General features: G+C 35.4%; 1 pseudogene; it reads right to left on the bottom strand.

Annotated features, from left to right (window-relative positions):
* LOC107711460 (reticulon-4 receptor-like) overlaps positions 1-3591 on the bottom strand; it is a 94339-nt pseudogene extending 90748 nt beyond the window's left edge.
* Between the last annotated feature and the right edge of the window lie 8581 nt (positions 3592-12172).

Genomic DNA, 12172 nt, shown 5'->3' on the forward strand with positions numbered 1-12172 from the left:
TATATATATATACCGATTTTTGTGTTTATACACTTTTATTTAGTTATATATAATTAAATATAATGTGTATTTTCTTTTTAATAATGATTATTTTACTATTTTACTATTTTACATGGAGAGAGAACATAAAAAACATAAAATATGTAAACAAATAATTAAATTAAATATATTTTATACAAATAATATATTAACTGATTTACATATTTATACACACATACATATAGCAGCAACTGATTATTTTCCTATTTTACATTTTTTTATAGATTTTAAAATGTAAATTTTATTTAAATTATGTTAAATTAAATGTAAAAAAAAAAAATTATTAAACAAAATATTTGGAATTAAATTAAATTAAAAATAACTTCAAGTAAATGAAAAACAAAACATTTTATGCAGCTTTTGTCTTTATTTCAGAGCTTGACAGCCATGCCACTATAAACTTGCTGCAGCTAATGACTACTTTGTTAATTGATTAATTAATTCATATTTCTTTGAATAATCAGATTTTTTTTAAAATCAGTTTTATAATGAAATATAGAATTTCATAATCTGCCTAATGTACAATAAAATATCTAGCAACGATTTAAAAACAAACAATAAATATATATATGTTTGTCCAGCTTCAAGGCAGAACCATTTAAATCACTAAATTATAATAAGCTTTTTCTTTTTTTTATATAAAAAAACATTTATGAAAACACAAACATTTCTTCTTTTTGTGCTACTGAAAAAATAGTGTAGAAACAGTTTTCTCTAGTTTCTCTAGTAGTTAATTACAAAGAAACAGCAAGCAACATTGAATTAAACTTGAAATTTTGAAGTACAAAAACTGAAATAGTATTTTCTTGGAAAACATACTTTAATAATCATTTTTTTTACAGTGTGAGTAAATAGTAATGCCAGGGTTTTTTTCCATTTAAGCAAGATAGATGCCATGTAAACTCCATGCTATTGTTCACTCATTCTGAATGAATGAATCAGATCACTGTATGGTTGACTACTGTTTAAAAGGGGCAAAAGTGAGAAGAAAATGAGGGAGGAAAAGCTTTCTGAGTGGGCTGTCTGTCGCCACTCAACACAGTCTTGCTCTAGCTTTAATTACAGGATTCACAGCAAAAACAAAAACACATGTCATTTATCATCCAAATATCAATACCTCCACACAACACAGTACGGAAATGAAGACGCCTTATTCATTTTCGTCTCCTCCTCTCCTTCCCTCTCTCAACCCCCAACAAATCCATCTGCACGACTAGACTACCCCTCTTTCTCATCCTTAACGCTCTACGTCTCACTATGATGGAATATTTAATGTGTTTTCACTTCAATCAGGTTAGTAGAGCGAGGCGGGAGGGGCCACGGATAACCAATGGGTCCAAACAGTGAGAAGGACAAGTCCATCTGGCATCCTAAACAACATCACAACTCCTGTGAGAAAGCACACCGTGAGGAGAGGCACAAGATGGTCATTCGTGAAACACTGCATAACCATTTTTTTTTTGTCACTTGAATTCCTGCAATACCTTTTGCATTGTGGCAAAGAAAGCATCTAGAGTGCATTGCGCTTGCTGAATGAGAGTTGTGCAGTGAGCTGCTTCCATCCTTAGAGCTTTACGGATTTAGTCACTGCTGTATAGGGTGGAGCTCTGCTGCTTTTCAGCACCTCCCAAAGCTTCTTGTGATCTTGCGATGTGATCTTTAGTTAGAGCTGCTCACAAGCTCACAGGTGCAAGCAAAACAAACATCGTCAATGCTTTATTAAATCCTAATTAGACCAGGGATAATGCAGTACAAATGTGTTTCAACCATTTTCTACAGTGCCCTAATAAAGCTCTGCTGTCCTCTTTGGGTTGAAAACAGCAAAACAGGAAGCTGAACTCGGCTCTCAGTCTTTATGTTCTTGATTTCAGCACCATGGACAGCGTCTTTCTCAATTAACCTGATGTAGAACGCTAACCAAATGTGAGACTGAATTCTTATGATAAAACTTGATAGAATAAAGTCTTACTTGACTTATTTATCAATAAATACCAGGGAAACCTACAGAATATTACACTGAAAATTTATTATTATTTTTTTTTTGCAGTAAGATATTCATGTACATTTCAGATATATTATAAGCTGAACATACTCCTTTTTAGGTACATATGCTCAATTCTAATGACTAAAGTCAGCATATTCGTCAATATTATGTTAATTCTCCTTTATAAGAATGCACACACAAAGGCTATCAATTAATATTTTTTTATAAAAATTCAAACAACTTTTTCATCCTTCACACTTGCATTTTACTATAGGATGCAGATGAGGAAAACGCTGTTGATGTAAGATCAGCGTCCCTTTCTTCAGATACTGGTACTGTAAGAAAACAAAATGCTCAAATATATTTCACATTTGATCACTGTATAAGAATAAATCAAATCAAACGCCAACACTGAACGCAAAACTGCATAAACGGAACTGTACGCGCAACTATCAATAACCAACAACAACAACTATTTACAATCCTTATAAGCTGCCATTCATTGTCCAGGCCTTCGTACTTACATATTCAGGTGTAAAAGCCAATGGCCACTCCCACAAACACCATATGCAAATAAGTAGCCTAGACAGGACCGCAGATGATACAACTCAGATCGACTTCAACTACTTGACAAAACACAGGGTATATCTGAAACCTCCCTATGAGTAGTGTCTAAAATGATACGCATATTTAACATTTAAAACAATTTGCTTCAATTTTCTCACTGCATCAACAACGGGAATAGTCTCGTCTCCGGTAGGAAACTACTAACCAACCTCGACCGTGAGCAAACTACCCTGCGTAAACCTACACAGATACTCAAGCTCGCGCAACCCTTCAGGGACACGCATTAACGAGTTGAGAAACGCGTTTAAGCTCGTGCCAAGCCAAAGCAATTGTGATTCTTCCTGACAAACTGTTTTCAGCGGGACAGACTGTCTGTTTGCGACGCCTCAAACTAGAACGCGTTATAAACGAAGCGTCGCGAAGTGTACGGCAGTATGAAATTATCGTTTTTAGGGAGAGTTCTGAATATATGACCAAACCGATTCAATATTTGCTATATGTACCGGGAATCAAGCACATAACACCTTTCACGTCCGTGACAGACATTTGGGGATGCGCGTTGTGTATAGATGCGGCTGTTAAACTATGTATAATAAAAAAAAAACGAATTCAACAAATATAACTTTTTAAAAATAATTTCCGTGACTTACCCTCAACAATTAAAGTCTTCATGTTTTACGAATAAATCCAGTAAATTAGTAATCCCAGAAAGAGGTCCCCTTTAGTCTGGAGAAGATGGTGTTTTCCTCGCTGTGGTAAATTTTAAGAATTTGCAAACCTCACGGAAGATGAACCACCATCATCCCTGCCGTTCAAACTTTACCCGACGGTCGCCGTACAGGCGCGGGACGGAGAGCAGCGTCTCCCGGTGGTTCCTCTCTCAGTCATTTGGGCAGAGACACAATCACAGTAACATCCAAACTCAAAGATCTGCTGCTCACTGCCGACACGGACCAGCCCGGAGGACTGCCGAGAGCGGGCGAAAGTCACACTGGAAGGGGGATAAACTTTAAGAATTTGCAAACCTCACGGAAGATGAACCACCATCATCTCTGCAGTTCAAACTTTACCCGACGGTCGCCGTACAGGCGCGGGACGGATAGCAGCGTCTCCCGGTGGTTCCTCTCTCAGTCATTTGGGCAGAGACACAATCACAGTAACATCCAAACTCAAAGATCTGCTGCTCACTGCCGACACGGACCAGCCCGGAGGACTGCCGAGAGCGGGCGAAAGTCACACTGGAAGGGGGATAAACTACCGGCGGGATGAATCCAAATCTGCTGTATGCCACATTTCCGGTGAAAGCAGAAGTACTCCAACGATCCGAGTCAGTGTCCGTGCAGCCGCGCGAGAGGAACGGAAGGAGGCTGTGGCGCCGCGCGCGTGAGAGAGAGAGAGTGAGGGGTGTGTGTGTGTGTGTGTGTGTGTGTGTGAGAGAGAGAGAGAGAGAGAGAGAGCGTGTGTGTGCAGAGAGAGAGAGAGAGAGAGAAGGTTGGTGGGGCGGCTTAGAGATAAATATACGGGTCCTTTTTTTTTTTACACATCAACACAAATGGTGTAAGATTTCAATGAAAACAATTAAATGGAAAAGTTTTCAGTTTGTGTCAACCGTTAAATAAATAAAATCAAGAGATCTCAATCAAGGATATAGGGTAGAGTCCTTAAGGACTGTGCAATTTTTTCTGTGAAACAAAAGTTAAATGTGTTCAGAAAAGTTATCATAGTTTTAGTGACAATAAATTATAAACCAAGTATGAAAAATGAGTTTTCACGTTATTAGATTTTTAACAAAAATTTAATTTGGACCAAGGGGGCGATTTGCCCCACAGGTGGGGCAAAATTCCCCCCAGTCTGACAAAGCACTTGGCTGTATACATGTACAGCAAAATCAGAGTACATGCAGTTTTAGCTTAAAATTAAAAAGAATTTAATCAATAATTATGAATTACAAAATTATAGTAGCCTATTTGAAAAACTTTGTTAGCTGATGCTAACTGGCTGGCTAACTAGCTACCTGATGCTAACTTGAGGTAATTTTTAATATAAAGTCCAATATTTTTATTCAACCAACTATAGAATACATTTGATGGAAAAACAAAGGATTTGATGTTCAGAACAGAATAACTACAATAATTGCCCATTGCACCCTGGGAGCATTTTACCGCACTTGGCTTGGTCCGTTTTACCCCACTAACTATGTTTGAGAAAAAAAATTATGTCATTCTGAAAATATATTTATATTTTTCTTAAATAACACGTACTCCCTATCTGTTCTCATATTATACATAACTGTGATTTTCTACAAAACAATACGCTTTTTAAACAATAAGCTTTTTTTCTTACTACTGAAAATTAGATCATTTACTGTGAAATCCGTTTTCTCTCAGGTACATCACCAGTGTAAGCTTCATGCTGAATAATTCTACATCAGTCTTGTCAACATAGTCCATAGTTACAATATAAAATGATCTTGACTTTATCTGGTTATAAAGTCACTCTAATCTAAGTCCTTTTCACAATTTTTTCAACTGCTTACACACAAAATATTTACTTGTCACACAATTTCTGAAACCTGACACTCAAACACCAGAACCACACACCAAATCTGCAAAACCATACACTAATTCTCAGCCTTTGACTCAATTTTCAATTTCATAAAGCACTTTTTGCAAAACACAACACACAATTCTCTATGTAACACACAAAGTGCACATACAACTAACATATTTTCAAGATGTACAGTGAATTCAAAACCAACAAATGTGTATCAATTCATATTCAATCATATCAAAACATACACAAATGTGCACATACAGTATGCAAAATAAAACAAACATAACATGCAAACATATATCAATAAAACAAAAAATTATCGTAAACACAAGTAATAGTTTTTTTCAACTGCTTGCTCACACACAAAATCTTTACTTGTCACACAATTTCTGAAACCGCTAATTCTTGGCCTTTGACTCAGTTTTCAATTTCATAAAACACTTTTTGAGATGTGTTTGTGATATTTTGAATGCAGTGCTTCATTTAGCAAGAGATGTGAAGCATTTTACATTTTTTTGTGTGCAATTCTTGGATTTGAAAAAGAGGCAAAGTTTTGAAAAAGTCTGTAAGCAGTTGAAAAAAAACTTAATTACTTTGTATCCCTGCATTAAAATGTATCAATTTAGCTTGAAATGGTACAATGCAGTCAATTAACATGCATAATTTATGTACAATGTTTAGAAAGTACTTTAAAATTAATGAAAATCACTAACGTGAAACTGTTACATATAACGATCCCTATGCTGATAAAGTTTTTCATCAAAAGATCTTAGGATTCTATTGTTTTCTTTATCTTTCTGTATCTTTTTTTGTTATTCATCTACTATTGTTGTTTTCGGTACATTTTTAAAGAACTTGACTTTTCTTAAACTATAATTTCACAATACTGTAGCCTGCTAATCATAAAAATAAAGCTTAATTGAACTGAATATAAGCAAACAAACAAATGACAGAAAGGGAAAGGGTATTGTGGGGTTGCTCAGAGAAAGATAGAGAGAGACAGAGAGAGAGATGAATGTTTTATAGCACAGGAGCAGGAATAGAGCACTAATGAATCTTTTATAGATGTCAGACGCTTTGACGTGCAGAGAATCCATTTGTATAAAACTAAGGCATTCCTGCACATAAATACACACAGAAGATTCTATTGTTTTCTTTATCTTTCTGTATCTTTTTTTGTTATTCATCTACTATTGTTGTTTTCGGTACATTTTTAAAGAACTTGACTTTTCTTAAACTATAATTTCACAATACTGTAGCCTGCTAATCATAAAAATAAAGCTTAATTGAACTGAATATAAGCAAACAAACAAATGACAGAAAGGGAAAGGGTATTGTGGGGTTGCTCAGAGAAAGATAGAGAGAGACAGAGAGAGAGATGAATGTTTTATAGCACAGGAGCAGGAATAGAGCACTAATGAATCTTTTATAGATGTCAGACGCTTTGACGTGCAGAGAATCCATTTGTATAAAACTAAGGCATTCCTGCACATAAATACACACAGAATTATAAACACAGAGGCCTGAGGACATGTAAGGACTTTTAGAAACTGCCGCTGCATTCATTTGACCTACACATCTTTGACCAACGCCATATAATCTCCATAACACATATACTGAACAAAATTATAAACGCAACATTTTTGTTTTTGCCCCCATTTTTCATAAAACAAATACCAACAAATTCCATTGCCTTCAATTAACACACTGCTGCTCCATGAATCAACTGTCTCTGTTGGAAAAATGTAGAGCTAGGATAATCGTTTCTGTGATACATGAGATGTTCAAATGAGAAAGATGACATTCGGGTTTGATGACTTTGAAGGCTTCTCATGTTACAATTACAAAAAGATTCATCCATATCCATCTGTTTTCTCACCTCACAGACTAATGATGTGAATTATCCACCGCTTAGACATGAAATAATAAAATGCAACATGTTAGAAGTGCACAAGAATGAATTGCTTAAGATTCATCCAAGTACTGCAAAGAATTGTAAACATACGGCTTATATAAAGCATTTTTTTTATTTTATTTATAACAACAATACAACATTTAAAAAAGAAAACAAAATAAATGATAATAAGCATTGAAATCTTAATAATTAAAAGAGGGGTTCAGACTCCCCAAAACACCCCTTTTCTTTTATTTCAGGTGAACTTTTCCTTTAACAGTGCTCAAAGCATTGCATTCAGTTGGCAGTTGTTTAACATCTGTATGCATTAATTTATATGTGGCTCCCATCATGCAATAGTGCAGCATCCAACTAATTTAGTCTATATTCATTACCTTGAGGATTCTGCATTTTTAATACTGAGCAATAATTGAGCCTGTGGCTACCAACCACAATTAATGCTGGAGTGTAATATGGAGTCAAAGATCGTGGACGCAATACAATATGTAAACTTGAACAGTAGATGAAATTAGCATGTTAATTCACACACAATACAACATTTAAAAAAGAAAACAAAATGAATGATAATAAGCATTGAAATCTTAATAATTAAAAGAGGGGCTCAGACTCCCCAAAACACCACTTTTCTTTTATTTCAGGTGAACTTTTCCTTTAACAGTGCTCAAAGCATTGCATTCAGTTGGCAGTTGTTTAACATCTGTATGCATTAATTTATATGTGGCTCCCATCATGCAATAGTGCAGCATCCAACTAATTTAGTCTATATTCATTACCTTGAGGATTCTGCATTTTTAATACTGAGCAATAATTGAGCCTGTGGCTACCAACCACAATTAATGCTGGAGTGTAATATGGAGTCAAAGATCGTGGACGCAATACAATATGTAAACTTGAACAGTAGATGAAATTAGCATGTTAATTCACACACACGCAAAAGTTATCAGGGATATTTTTGTGGGCAGAAGACGCCCCCCAGTGACCACAACAGATGGAGAAGTCAGTTTTGGATGCTGATTCTCTCTCATTCATTGTGTGTGGTGATATATGTCCTATAGTGGGGCATGTTGTCACACTATATAAAATAGTGGGAACCTGCTGTTAAACGACACAGATGTGAAAGAGATGCCTTTGAAATATGACATACTGCCTTAAAATATAACCTTTCAACATATCTGTATCTAAAATTATGGGTGACTTAATTGGTTTTTAGCGACACTGAAAATTATTTGTTGGTGAAACTATTTTCACTTAGAAATTGATAGTAGACATCACTAACAATTACAAAGAAGCAGAAAGAAGAAAGACTAAAATAGTAAAAAAAAAAAAAAAAGTCTAAAAAAATACAGGGTAACCCCCCCCCCACAATTTTTTTTTAATTAAATTATTATTAAAAAAACATTGGCAAAATAACATACAAAAATATGAAACTACTTAACAAACGTGTATGCAATTGTATACAAAATGTAAGGTGCATGAGACAACTTGTCCCAGTTTCATATTTATGAAAAATATTTAAATATTTATATACCTTGTCCTGAGAACAAAGTTCAAACTCTTCTATAGTCATCCTTCATTATTTATTGACTCTTGCCTGACTGTATGTCATTATGGCTTTGTTATAATCACTACTGTACTCACTAGAAAATGATCATAATCTTGAAATTTTAAATTGCGGCATAGAAAAAAAATTGTGATTGTGACTGTTTTGAATTAAGTGATGATTATAATTATGAAAACTTTCTATTGTGACAACTAGCCAAGTCTCCCCTTGAGAGAATAATTGAACCCTCATACTGCAGAAAGGATTTAGAAAAGAGCATCAAATATGCACTTCTTGCTTAATGACTTCTTAAAGATTGTTTTAAATGCAAACATAAATTATTTATGATGGTCACGATTTCAAACTAATCCCTTCTCAAGTCTTGAAGTGATAGAGCGGTTTTAAGAGGACAGAGAGAGAGCTTTCACGCTGGGAGCTGCTTTTAACCATTTCCATGACCCACGTGCAGAGCTTCCTGCAGGCTGTTAGTTTTATGTCAAATCACGAATCGAATTGTGTTAGTTAGAGATCCGCCTGCATGCTGACATGTGAAGGAATCAGGGTTGGTCAATATTTGCTCTGTGAATCATGCAGTTTGAGTGCATCTGAAGTGCATCTGAAGCTCTCATGATGCTTTTGTAAATATATATACAGTATATCACATGACACATAGTAATATAAAAAAAATCTAGATTACACAAGCCTAAAATGCATGTAGTTCACATTGCTTTTTGTGCAGGATGGACACAAGGATGGACAGACAAGACAGATGATAGAACAAAAGAAGGACATACAGACAGACAGAGACAGAATGACAGAACGACTGAAAGAATGATAGAATAATAGAACAACAGACAGACAGACAGAACGATAGAATGATAGAACAACATACTGACCGACAGATAGAATGAGAGACAGAAAGAATAACAGAATGAAAGAATAACAGAAAGACTGACAGAATGATAGAACAACATACAGAAAGAATGACAGAACAACAGCCAGAGAAGATAGAATGACAGACAGAACGACAGAATCACAGGCAAAGAGAATTATAAAATGACAGACAAACAGGCAGAAAGATAGAACAACAGACAGAAAGAATGACAGAACAACAGCCAGAGAAGATAGAATGACAGACAGAACGACAGAATCACAGGCAAAGAGAATTATAAAATGACAGACAAACAGGCAGAAAGATAGAACAACAGACAGAAAAGACAGAATGATAGAATAATAGAACAACAGACAGAATGACAGACAGAAAGAATAACAGAACAACAGACACAGAGAAGATAGAATGATAGAACAACAGGGACAGAATGACAGAACAATGTACAAACAGACAGAACAACATACAGACAGAAAAATAGAACAACAGACAGAAAGAATGACAGAACGACAGAACAACAGACAGTGAAGACAGAATGATAGAATGATACAAAGACAGACACACAGAATGATAGAATGACAGGCAGAAATAATGACAGAACAACAGACAGAGAAGATAAAATGATAGAATGACAGCCAGACAGAAAAATAGAACAAAAGCCAGAAAGAATGACAGAATGACAAAACAACAGACAGTGAAGACATAATGATAGAATGATAGAACAACAGGCAGACAGAATGATGAAATGACAGACAGACAAATAGACAAACAGAAAGACAGATGGACAGACAGACAGAATGATATATTAATAGAATAACAGACAGATGGACAGAATGATAGAAAGAACGACAAACAGACAGAATGATTGAACAACAGACAGACAGAATGACAGACAGAGAAAGACCGAATGAGAGACAGACAGATAGATGAATGAAAGATTGATAGAACAAAAGACAGAATGATAAAATAACAACTGACAGACAGACAGGCAGATGGACCGATAGTATAGACTCTGATTATGTCATGCTGACTCTGACATATTTTAAGCGGGCCGTCCTTTAAAAAGCTCTTACAGCAACACACACTCATGCGACAGGAAACGCCGGATCAATCCTGAGCGCTTCTGCAATAATTACAGGCTCCGTTCCTCCACTGCAATCCCGTTCATTTAACAAGCATTTCCACACAATCAGACGAGACGATCCCTTCCCCCATCATTTGTCTACATGCCACAGAGATCTGCCACTGTCACGGCTTACTGTGCGCTGTGACCTCTGCTCTAAGTCCATGCCCAGATATACATCCTCCTGGATCCCTTCCCCCATCATTTGTCTACATGCCACAGATCCGCCGCTGTCACGGCTTACTGTGCGCTGTGACCTCTGCTCTAAGTCCATGCCCAGATATACATCCTCCTGCACGGTGACACTGTTACCGTTAAAAGCCTGTGACAGCTCATTCTCCTCAGTGGCCTAGAAAGACAATATCCATGATGGAACTGCCCCGTGTCGCTGTCCAAAACTCATTAACACATTGGAATAAAGACAATGTAGACTTGTTCACATTAAATTGAAATTACACCGCCCCTGTATTCCACTCTCTCCTTTTTAATTTTGTCATTTTAATTAGATTTTCAATTGCTGCAGTATAAATTAGCTTACCTTGAGAAAAATGGCCTGCCTTCGTCCACTGCATGCTTCAAAAGTTCTTTATAATGAACTAAGCATCAAACAGATTGGACACTTTGTATTCTTCATAAACGCACTATATACTCCAGGGGCCGACTGCACCAACTGTGTGTAAATTACAACTTAACTTAGTTGTGACACGAAGTTACAACTTTTGCACTACTAAATACTAAAATTTGTTAAACTACGTATTAACTAAATATTTACGTAGGCCTCCAACCAGGAGTAATGGTTGGAATAAAACAGCAGATTGATTGATCTCCATCAATAAGCTCGTGTTATACCTGACGGACTTCAAACCTTCAGACATATACGATGATATTGACTTTACACTCATTTGCATTTTAAGAGAGATAACATTATGGGAATAAATGAGTTGTTAGGGGCTTTTCAACACGAACCCGATCTAAACGGCACACGTCTGTGTGCGTCGCTCCATGTTGTGCATGTCAAATGAAATCAGTCATAATAAATACATGCAATTTCTTTAGTTTATCTTTAGTTGTTCTATCAGCATTCACCTTTTTCTCCTTATTTCAAACAGTTTCTGAATGTTTACATATAATATCACCTATTATGTTATTTAATGATAACATATTTTAATAGAAACCTCTTTTTGTTGTTGTTGTTGTTGTTATTCATGTATAGAGAAAATACATATTTGTATGATTCTAATTGTTCTGTATTATTATATGTTCTTATTGTAAATCATTTTGTAATGTTGTTTTGAAAGGTGCTCTATAAAGATAAATACATTTAAAAAAAAAATAACCTTAACAAGATAAAGTGAACTGAAACTAACGCTATTTCAAAAAAATAAAAAATAAATAAAATAATAATAATAATAATAAATTGCTCACAAATTTGTAAGGCAGCTAGTGGATCATTAAAGTTGAACGTCTATCTACATTCTGCCTTTAAGAACAAATTGTGGAAACAAAAGTTACAACTAGCTAGAAGTGTTGACTTTACGTTCCAATAGAACTATATATAAATG

Source organism: Sinocyclocheilus rhinocerous, unplaced genomic scaffold, assembly GCF_001515625.1.
Source record: "Sinocyclocheilus rhinocerous isolate Xijiao unplaced genomic scaffold, SAMN03320098_v1.1 scaffold3037, whole genome shotgun sequence".
NCBI lineage: Eukaryota > Metazoa > Chordata > Actinopteri > Cypriniformes > Cyprinidae > Sinocyclocheilus > Sinocyclocheilus rhinocerous.